The following is a 12,361-nucleotide window of genomic DNA, read 5'->3' on the forward strand; positions in this document are numbered from 1 at the left end:
AGAGCAGTTCCTAAGAACTGCCCCTCTTCTGTATTTTGTTATTCAGAGGAGGGCATGCCGGATACAAATTGAACAACTTTGACTATTATTCTAATATCTGCCTTCTAAATCATAAGACTTCAGTAACTGAAAGAGGCTAATAAGAAATTACTGCAAATATAAATGCAGATTTGGGATCCACTGCCTGACTTACTTGAAAAGCTGTTTCAAATACCAAATATTGTATTATTGCAATTGTTTCTCTTTGAAATCTACTTCTATCCCTTTACTGAAAAATGATGATAAGGCAAAAACAAAACAATACAGTACCAGTAAAGTTGACAATACAGGTGTTTGGCTGTTTTTTTCACTATTTATATTGAAAGCAGTTTGTAACATTTTTTCTACATTCATTAAAGAGCCTTTTTTCTTCTCTATTCTTCCATGGTATTAACCATCATTCACCACATAATTTATTTAAGCAAATGTTTACATGAGCATAATCTTAATGTGAAATGTAATATTTCTTGAACATTTACAGCAAACATTAAGTCTCTTTAATTGTTTTTCAATAATTATTATGGAAGCACTGTGTAAGTAAATTTTAAATTCTTCTTCCATATTTAAAAAAAACTGAGATTTTAGAAAGATGTGCAACAACTAAATGTGTGCACCAAGAATATAACAATTATTGAGCCAAATTGTAAATCATGCCCAATTTTCCATTTGCTTTGCTTCCAGAGAACTAATAACATGTGGTCTAGAATTTATTCTTCATTATCAAAAAGACCTGAGGTTGAAACTTGGCTCAAATAACTCCTGGCTGAATGAAGTTTTAACTTTTGGAAAATCAGTTTGTTTTTTCCAGAAATATTCAACTAATGTCTGCTTTCCATTATGTTTTGAAAATTCAGTAAATGTGGGTACACAAGGCTCTTACCACAATACATACAAATACTAGATGGTGAATACAGACTACTATTGTCACACTATGCATTGATTCTCAAATTCAAAGAGAGGGAGACATATTATTCAAAAGGAAGTAAAGAGAAAAAATACAGTCTTATCGAGTATCAGAGTGATGTGGCTATGATTTTCTATTTAAATTAGTGCTTATATACTACATATAGTATTTTTATGGATTGTGAATAGTGGATGTACATATATATTTACATATATATATCACATAGTATGTTGCTATACTCAATATACACATAGTATAAAGTAGTTTAGCAGGTTTAGTTTTCATATTTACTATAAAGTGTGTGTGTATGCGTGTGTGTGTGTGTGTACAATTTAAGGTGGGAAATAAAGGAAAACTGGTATGATCCTTGCTGACGAGGCATTGTATAAACAAGCAGTTTCAGCAGTTAAACTGTTTTTTTTTTTTTAAATTCTCCAGTAGCGCAATGTACAATGTTGACAACAAAATTTAGGGAATTCTGTCTTTTTCATCCTGAGTCCTGAATAGCAAGACCTAATTATCATGTTAACAATGAGCATAGTTTGGCCTCATTTTTATCATGCACAACAGTTCACTTTTCCCTTTTTTCCAGGATGTCACTAACCACCTCTAGATGTGCTGGAAAAATGATACATTGAGTTTGGTCTAATATCCTGAGATAGCTGGATACCACATCTGCACAACCAAAAGTAGAACTGCAGCATCTCTTCCAGATATCTCATCCATTGAGTTGAAAACGATTCATAGGTGAATTCACTAAATGAATATTTATTCTCTGTTCTGAAACTACTAAATAAGAAGTCAATATAGTCAGTATACATGGAACTTCAATTACAAATTTACATTTCAGTAAGGACATTCTGTCTATCCCAATGGCTATTAAAAAAAAATCATACTATAGCTGCTTTCACAAAGCTGTCCCATAAAATGTTATTGGATATGTAAAGAAAATATAATACCTTTGATGTTTTTCTCTGTATGGAAAATTTTTCCTCTTACTGGCGGCAATTCCTTTAATATTTTCTTCCAAAAATTACCTCTAAGGACTTGTACAGATTGCATTGCAGGAGATTAAGTCTCTAGGAAAATAAACATTTTTGAAATATTGCAAAACAAGTAAAACTCTAAACAGCAATAAAACACCACAATTAAGAAATGTACTGACTTATGGCCTTTTGGACTGGAAAGATAAGTTTTATATCATGCTCCAACGACTACAAAGTTAATCCTGTTGACTTTTTGTATCACTTCAGTGAGGTTCAAGTTTTAATGTCCCTAGGTAATATGACCAATGTCATTCAATCCACAGTAGTGTATAGACCATATTTTCAGAAAGCTTAATTTTAGAAAACAGACAGAAAATAATTTAAAGTCAAATTACACACTGTAAAAGACTAAACTTATTGATATTATGAACGCCTACGGCTACCATATCAATAATGACTTTAGGTGACCAGGACTTGCTGTTGATATATTGAATGGTATAATATATTATACATGAAAATATGTCTAAATATCCAAATTAGTCATTGACATTCTCAAAAACCCAAGTTAAACTTTTTAACATCCACCTACTCATTCTTTCATATTATAAGTGTTCTTACATGTCTTCCAGTTTATATATGGCAGTTATTAATGTTCACATTTATGACATGTGCATTTCATATTATTATTGACTTTTTTAAAAGATAATTTTATATGAAAAGTACTGATAAAGGAATTTTGTTTTATGCTGTCAAAAGAAGTTTCCCTGCATTGAGATGGCAGTATTGTTATTCAGTATGAGTCAGCTTTGTTGATTCCTCCAAAAGTATGCTCTCAGTTAACAAGAAAGATTTTGGTGTTAAACTTTAAGACTCTTGAGTACTTTTCACCGATTGTTTATAGTGTCAGTTTTGCTAAAGTTGAATGTAATGCTTCTAATCACAAGAGTTATATCTATTTCTTAATTGCAATATTGCATTACTGTTTAAAGTCAAAGAACAGTTGCATACAAAAAAAAGAGTTTTTTGTGCTTTTCTTTTTTTCCATTTTCAGAATTTTAGGTATCAGAATTGAAAGCTATGAGAAAGTCAGTTTTTCTGCCTTGGAGAGATAGTCCTCAAAAGTCTATAGGAACTACACATTTTATCAATAAAAACAATTGGCTATCAATATTAGCAGTAATTATTGAAGCAGTTGTATTAACCACTTAGAATACAGTAACTTCTGAGAAATCAAAGTAGATAAAGATACCGAGCCTTTGTCCCTTAGGCAAGTTCGTTGTTTATTATATACTATGTTTGAGGGGAGATGTGTTAGTGACCAGTAGGCTTCCATTTTGCCAACAAGGGAAAGGAAAACTGCTTGTCTCTATAGGGACTCTAAAACAGAGAAAGAGGAAATAACAAACCTTTATTCTTTGTGTCCTGCAACCATCAGGACAACTGAAAATTATTTCTATCCCGTAACTATGGGAATATAGCCTAGTATAATGCCATATTTTTAAATCATATGTGTATACATATATACATACAAAACCACACATATATCTGTATATGTGTGTATATATATATGTATATATATATATATATACTCACATTTTTTAAAGCATTGTCACAAATAGTATCTCCTTTCACCTTAAACACCATGCAAAATTGTTTTTCCATTTTTAGAGATAGGAAATTGAGATTTAAAGAGGCTAAGTCTTTTACTCCAGTTCACAGAGAGAGGTGAATATAATTTATGTTTTCCAACATCTAACACAGGGGAAGGAGAATATAATCTATGTTTTCCAACTTCTAAAACTTATTGCTGCTTTCATCACATCTCTCTGGACTTTTGGCAGTTACTGAAAACTCACTAATGATAACAATTGTATTCCCCAAAGCAAGGCTTTCTAAGAAAAATATTCTATCACATTAGAAGCTAAATTTCTGTACATGCTTCCATAGCCCCCTCTTATTTTGATAAATTTTAATGGGATTAGCAAAATTTAATGTAAAAATAAATTTTAGAATGCACTAATTCACGTGTCTTTTAAATTACCATTGGGTAATAATAAAAACATCCTTATGCTACTCTTTCTCTCTACTCTTTTTTTTGTCTTTATTTTCTTAATTTTCAAAAAATCTCTTTTTGTGACCTTGGCTGCATTTGAAAAATAATTATGATGATATTTAAAGAATAAAAACTAAAATGTAAAGACAACAACAAAATAATCAGTAGTTGGTATATAAAAGAGTATAAAGAAGAGAAGAATTCAATATGCATTTGGAAACACATAATTAACTCTATGGAAGCATCAGATAGTACTAGGTCTAGTACTTCACTCAGAAAACTTTAATCAAGTGCTTATTATGGGCTTGTCATTTGACTAAGGAGTTGGGTAAACAAAGATGAAAAAGATAGCCCCCAACTAGTAGTAATTTACTATCTAGTACAATAAGTGGCAATTAGAAACAAAAGCAACCTTTTGTATAGAGTTGATTAGGTATTCAATGCAACCATAAAAATATGTAGGCATATTAGCCATTTTAATTAAATATTTTTGCCATTTTGAAACTAACAAACTGGTTTGAGAAAATAACTGATTTTTGTAAGGAATTAAACCATATGGAAAAATGTTCAAAGAAGAAAATAGAGACACAGAAAATTTATCTAATTTACACAGTATTGGAGCAACTATTCAAATCCAAAGCCAAGTGAACTTGATTTTGAAGTTTAACTTTTACATTTGTTCACTACACCAAATAGTAAAGTTTTAAAATATAGTTTTAGGAAATTCACTCCACTAAACTGTGTGTATCACAACTATGTTACCCTAAATGTAATATTGAATATGATTAGACCAGAGTTGAAACTCTTTGGAAACTCTTCATATTCGTTTTATTGTATCACTCCTCCTTGGGTACAAAAAAAAAAAAAAAGTCTTACTTAAGTTCTGACCTTTTCACCTTCATTTACACTGTAACTTGCTCTCTTGTTTAACATTCTCAGGCATAAAACCCTGAGAACCATAGAATGCCCTGTTTCTATGTACCTATAAACATACTGAAGGCTTTGCCCTGCTTAAAGCACATAAAAGGAAAATGAAAAAATGTCTTTAACCTGTTCCTACCTCTATTAAATTCTTGAGAAGTCTCAATTTAATCACAACGGTGTTTCTTGAGATGGCAGTCTACGTTTCTCCCTTGTTTAGCTTAACCCAGAAAAACATGGTTTGACATGCTTTTGACACTCAAATTCCTGTTTAAATTCCTTTTGTACAAGTCAACTGTGATCTCTAAGCTTCAGAACTACTCTGACATCATCTTTATGTAGCATTTACGTTACCAACCCATCATTATTTTTAGAAGGAACCTCTTGGAATCCATAACATTAGTCCTCTTCAATGTTCTCCCTTTCTGAGCATCCTCTTAGTCCATTTCACAAATGTATCCAGTTTCTTTGACTTTGGTCCCCTTTCCTGCTGTGGTGGTAACACTCTTCCCATGGGTCTTGTAAACCAATTATACCAGCGTTGCTAACTTTCATACCAGGACAATTATACCAGCGTTGCTAACTTTCATACCAGGACAAACTGCCCGAATACAAACAAAGTATGTCTATTTTTCCCCTTCCTTTTCTATTAAGAAAGTTATCCTCGATATGAGAGAGAGAGAGAGACAGAGAGAGAGAGAGAGAGAGAGCAAGCCAAATTAAAAATAAATGTATAGAAAAAATTTCAAAGTTAGATTTCAGAAGTTTTCAGGCAATGACCATTTCACAACCACCTCTACACTAACCACACTACGAATATAAAAATAAAAACAAAAGTTTAATTTTTGTTGTTATATCAAATAGAGTATAACTAAACTTTAATAAAAATCCATATATAATTCATTATTTGTAGAGAAACACAGACTTTCTTTTTCAGATTTTATCACACTAATTAAGCCTAATGGTACTCACAGTAAAGTATTTGGGAAAGAATTAACTTGTAAGGGCAAGCATCAAGAAAGGATTTTAGTTCAGGATTTTTTTAAAAAGAAGCTGCAGTGCAAGTTGTAAGATAACTTTTTTATTAAACTATTCTTACCTTTCCCTTTACCCCTGAAACAATTGGAGAATTTTATTCAAAAATAATTTCCTTTGAGAGTGTCTTACTTCATATTGGTCAGTTCATCTAACCACAGCAATATCATATGTAAATATTTCATGAATTTATTTCTAGTAGTTACTCAAATTAGGAAATTATGTCTCCCTCAAATATGTCCTGGCCCTTAGTATCTTCCTTATTTTTCTGAATTTTCTCTTTTCTGTAACTGTTGACCTACTACTACCCTCATTTCTGTATTTGTGTAAGGCTGAGATTATCAAGGTAAAATGGTGATGGATGTCTGTGGAAATATTGTTTAAAAAAATTACGTTTTGTCTATTCATTAACACCTAATTGTTTAATTTCATACCTTATATTTTTGTAAAAATATAACACAAAGCAAAACAAATAGCCACACAAAAACAGACAATCACTTCCTCATGACACAGAAGAGCCTAGAACTACAAGGAGAATTTTAATTTAGAAATATTTTTCAATAAAAATATTAACATTTACAAAATTGAAATCAATTAGAGCAAGGAACTTAATAATGACTTGATTGATATTATTTCTGTCATCACAATTATAACCATTCAACCCAGTGTAGAAAATTTTATGATAAGAAGCTAACAGCCTTATGCAAACTTAAGCCTTAAATAAGATTTAAAAACTGGCAAACAAAAATGTATTCCCCGGCTACACAATACGTATTCTACACTGTCAACTCAACCTCAGTACAATATGGAGTATGTTGATTGTAGAATCCCAAGGGATAATTTTTCTGGGGTTAAAAATTAAAAATAATAAATGGAGATCATTTTGATTTTAGGAAATTAACTTATATTGCAATGACCAAATAATTATATTATAAATTACCTTATACAAGAAAATACCTCAAAGAGCTCTATGTAACATCCTCACACTTCACTTGAAATATATAAAATATTCATATTTATCTATGAACATGGCAATGTATTGCTCCTACATTCCTCTGTTTAATTTTTACTCCTTTAATAACAAAATTTCGTTTGGCAAAGGGTCATTTTGTGTCATTACTCAGTAACCCGAAGACTCTGTAAATCTCAGAGAGACATCTCAACATCTTTTATAACTTGCGCTTTATGCTTTCCTACATACATTACTCAGACTCTGTTGTATAATGCATCCTATGCATCAATAAATTTAAAATTTAGATTAAGTTATTCAATTTATAGGAGCACTTTTGTTTGATTGCTCTTTATAAAATTCAAGATTTCATCATCATGATTTTCAATTGGACAGATCAATAAAAAAATCCATAACTCACATCTATGGCCTTGCAAAAAATATTCTAAATATATAACAACATAATGACAAAGCAATGAATCATTGGTTTCTATATCTTTGTGCTGAAATCCATTCAGTAGTTTTGTCTACTTCTTAACTTATATTGAAAGCTTCCAATACAACTACATTAATCAAATAACATCTCAAAAAATTGTGCTGATTGATGTAAAAGACATATTATACACCTTAACATTATATTCTCATAATCCAGATTCATTCAGTCATAATTTTATAAGGTTTATCTGTAAAGGTATTAAATTGTTTATAATGCAGTATTCCATACAGAAATATTTTTAAATATGTATGTATCTGTGGAACAAAATGCTTTAATTAACCAATTATGCAAATAAAAAGACACTTGTTCTATATGCCATTTTTGAGTTAACTATCTTAAAAAATTACATTCCCAGGATTTTAGATAGATTAATAACATGCAAAGGTTTTATGAAAAAAACATTTATTCATGTCAAAGAAATGGGGAAATACAGGCAAAATTTTTTTAAAGTTATATTTTATCATAAAAAAATTAATATTATATGGCTTTATACAGGTGGCTAGAGTTGAAGTAAATCTACCTTGAAGATAAAATAAATGGTTGATTAAAATGATCATGTGATATATATATTTAAAGTTAGAATTTATATTTATATACACATGATTGTATTTTAAATAATGTAATCATTTCTATAAATAACAAAGCAAACCTGAATTACCAGATACTTTAAAAGATAAATTTCAAGTTATCCATTCGCATTTTTGTATTATAAGTAATATTTTAAAATATTGATATTACCTCTCTCCAATTTTTGAAGAGGAAATAGCTAGTGAGCATAGCCCTACTCACAGCTGTAGCAGATTTTCTTTGTTTTTTGTTTTTTTCACTCACCAAAAGGTATTTCTATGAATAGTATGTGAAATCTCATTCTTAAAAGATTCCCTACCCCAGACATTAATTATACACAATAAGGAAATTATTTTTTATGATTTAAGCTGATTTTTTTTTATTCCCAACAATTGCTGTCTAGAGAAATAATGTTGTCATACATTGATAAAAACACTTGATAAACCTAAATGTTAAAATTGGCTGTTAGCTGAGTAAACTACAAAATTATTATTTCAGAAGGGAGCAGTGAATAAATGGATTTATTTTTAAAGCACTCAGCTTTCAGGTACATTCTACATTGTTGAGATTAAAGGTAGGATTGAAAGGAGATGAGAAGGGACCAAAAGAACAGACAGGGTTTTGATTACAGCAAGTAACAAGCAGATTTATATATACTGAAAGCATTCAAGACTGCTGAAGCACAGCTGGCATCATGTATAAAACTGATGATCATGAATTAAATGAGTGATGGGTGACAGTAATCCAATATGTTCTCAATGCAATAGTTTTTAACTGTCTTTTACTTGAGGGTGTTTTAAAAAATATACTTTTATATTTATTTTGATGATTTTCTTTTGAATACACCTTTATTCACCAAAAGAATTATGATTTCCTTGTAAATGCCAATATTTCCATCACTGTTTAATTGTGTATTAGAGGACTTTAAAAATATTCTTATTAGCAGTCAAATATTAAATATCATGTTGCTTGTAATTAAGCTTTTTTCAGGTTACACTGAAATTGGCAAAGGCCGGACATGGTGGCTCATGCCTTAATCCCAGCACTTTGGGAGGCTGAGGAAGGAAGATCACTTCAAGTCAGGAGTTCGAGACCAGCCTGACCAACATGGCAAAATCTAGTCACTACTAAAAATACAAAAATTAGCCAGACATGGTGGTGCACGACTGTAATCCCAGTACTGGAAAAGCTGAGGCATGACAATTGCTTGAACCCAGGAGGTGGAGGTTGCAGTGAGCCAAGATCCCACCACTGTACTCCAGCCTGGGTGACACAGCGAGACTCTATCTCAAAAAAAAAAAAAAAAAAAGGAAAGAAAGAGAAGAAAGAAAGAAAGAAAAGATAAAAAAAGAAATTAGCAAAGAAAGTATACTGTACAGACAATTCATAGAGACAAAATAAAATTTAACCAAAAGAAAACTTGTAGTTTCTACAGAACTCCAAATATTCAAAATTATAGCCACATGCCTACATATCTAGGGATGTATGTGATGGAAAACTAAATGGCTGTTTCTTGAGATAAAATGGAATAAAAAAAATTTGATGTCCTATTGTATAGAGGGTTCCATTACTAACCCCACGTTCAGAGATTTACTAAAACTCAAGGGATTCAGCATGTAAGTGTATGCATGGCTAAGATTTATTACAGTGATGTTCTCAGAATACACATCCAGATCATGGAAGGACAAAGACACAGCTCAAGTCAGTCTGGAGAAATCTTTGTGAAGGCTTCCTTATGCTCCCTCACTCCAAGAGCACAGTATACTTTTCTTCCAGCAAAAGAAATGCAGCAAAATGTGTGCAATGTTTCTACACGGAAGCGCATTAGAGATTCATCTTCCAAGGATTTGCTGAGGCCTAGTGATACAACCACTTTCTGTCTAGAAAATAGCAAAATTCCAGATTCCCAGAAGAAAAGCAGGTGTTTTCTCTAAACCATATGGTCAGCGTTAACCACATTCTTTACACAAAAGGTCTAGGCACAGTGAGTAACCCTTATCAGTTAAATGTTGCCTGGAAACACTGAAAACCAAGTTCCCAAGTGACAGCCAAGGCAACCTTGGAAGCAGGCCTTTATAAGGGTAGCACTCTCAGACTTACTATGTTAACACTTTTTAGACACCCATCATTTTTAGAATACGTGTAAGAGTGGAGAAACGTTTTGGTTTTCCATCATAGGCATTTTCAATCTTTTTCAGTTAACTGAGGTATAGAAGTCCAGCTGTATTCGTTTCCTAGGGCTACATCATAAAGTGCCACAAACTGGGTGGCTCAAACCAACAAAATGATATTCTTTCACAGTACTGGAGCCAGAAGTCTGAAATCAAGGTTGCCTTAGGGCATGGTTGCTCTGAAGGTTCTAAGAGAGAATCTTTTCCATGCCCTTCTCTTAGCTCTGGTGTTGCAGACAATCATTGGCATTCCCTGACTTATGGACACATCACATCGCTCCAGTCTCTGCCTCTGTTTTCACATGGCATTCTGTACAATGTGTGTCCGTGGCCCTGTATCTCTTCCCTTAAGGGCACCAAACATATTAAATTAGAGCCCACTCTATTTCCAAATAAAGTCACATTCACAGGTATAGGGGGGTTAGAACTTCAGCATATTTTTGGAGAGATTAAATATTCTCAATATTCTAAATATTCTTAAGGGATATTCCACTATAGAACATCTAGATTTGTTTAAAACATACTATTTAATGCATTGGTATCCACTAAACAGAATGAAACCAAGCAAAACAAAAAAGACAAAGAGCAAGAGTGAAGCAAGCTTCAGAGAGAAATGACATCCCACTGCTCACTACACTAAAATAAATATAAAATACTAAATATAAATATAAAATATTAAATACTAAAATAAATGTAAAAAATAAGATTTCCTCAAAGACAAGTGGTGCTTCAGTTTCATGACTATCTTTGGGAAAGTAGCAAGGTGAAGAAGCTGACTTTTAGATTGCCTTACGAAGCCAGAGTTGCCAAAAGGGAGAAGCATGCAAACACCACATGTATGCGTGTTTTATTGTATTACTTATATATTTATTGTACATATTTAATGTATATATAATTTTCATGGTATTTTACTGTAATTTATCCCCATAAAGATGACTACAGCTCATGATTTGACTCTATACTTTCTTATGTTTAAGATAGTTAAATATCCCCGTCTAGAATTGTGAATCCAGTAGTTTGGTGAGCCGGAGGAAGTGGCGCCCAGGAGCCTTTATGCTCCTTCACTCCCGTAATTCAGCCAGTAGGAGGGAGTGGCGTTCAGCAGCTTTTACACTCCTGTAGTTCAGCAAGTGGGAAGGAGGGTTACAGCTCTTTTATTCCCACTGCTCGCAACTCAGTGAGTTCTGGGTTCTTGTCCTGTGACCAAGAGGAATAAGGTACATAGACACTGAAGAATAAGTAAGGCAGATAGAAAATTTATTGAGTGACAGAAGAAAAGCTCTGACTAATAGAGGGGCCCTGGAAATGGGTAGCTGTCTGTGAGGCTGAGTCCAGGGTCTTTAAGGGTTTAGAATGGGAGAGTCTGTGCTGATTGGTGCATGGGTGGTCTTGGAAAAAGCACCATTTGATTGGTTAAAAGGCATCATTCAGAAGGAACCAATCAAGAGAGTGGTTAAGATAGAGCTTGAAGTTCTCACTCTGGTCGTGGACTCTATCTGGATCTGGCCACTCAGTTTTCAGGCTTTAAACTGTCCTTGGTTTGAAAGTCAGGTTTCGCCAGGGTTTTCTTGTCTGCCTAGGAATGTGTCCGTCTCCTGTCACTATCAGAATTAGAGACAAGGTCCCTTCCTTTTTATTTTTTACTATATTTACTGGTAGGTATACAACTCATGGAGCTATTAAAATGACAACTGATTATTCTGCAGAAATCAATATCTGACATACATATCTCGCAAGTTCTTCTAATAACATCAGAAAAGAGATGTGGTTCATGCTTTTATTGAGTTTCACTCCTAATAAAAACGAAAAACAGAAGAAGAAGGAGGAGAAAGAAAATGAAGAGAAAATAAATATGATTCTACCACAAAGACTTAGAGGCATCATGAATATGTTTTGATGGAGTTAATACAGGATGAAGAAAAAGAACACACAATAATATGTGCAGACAATCATTTTAAAAACTCATGATGGGTAAAGGAATAATATTTATTTAAACGTTTTGTAAATTTTTAAATTCAACAAAATGAATAACTTTATTACCAAGTGTTGCAAATGAGGTATTTTCAGCAAGGTTTCTTTTGTTTGGGAATATAAAATGTTTACTCCTGTTATAATAATGTTTAAATATAGTATAAGAACGTCTTTTTTTTTCAACTTTTAGGTTCAGGGGTAGATATGAAGTTTTGCTACATCAGTGAACTCATGTCACAAGGGTTTGTACAAATTATTTCATCACCCAG

The sequence above is a fragment of the Nomascus leucogenys genome, chromosome 16 (genome assembly GCF_006542625.1).
Source record: "Nomascus leucogenys isolate Asia chromosome 16, Asia_NLE_v1, whole genome shotgun sequence".
NCBI classification, from domain to species: Eukaryota; Metazoa; Chordata; class Mammalia; order Primates; family Hylobatidae; genus Nomascus; species Nomascus leucogenys.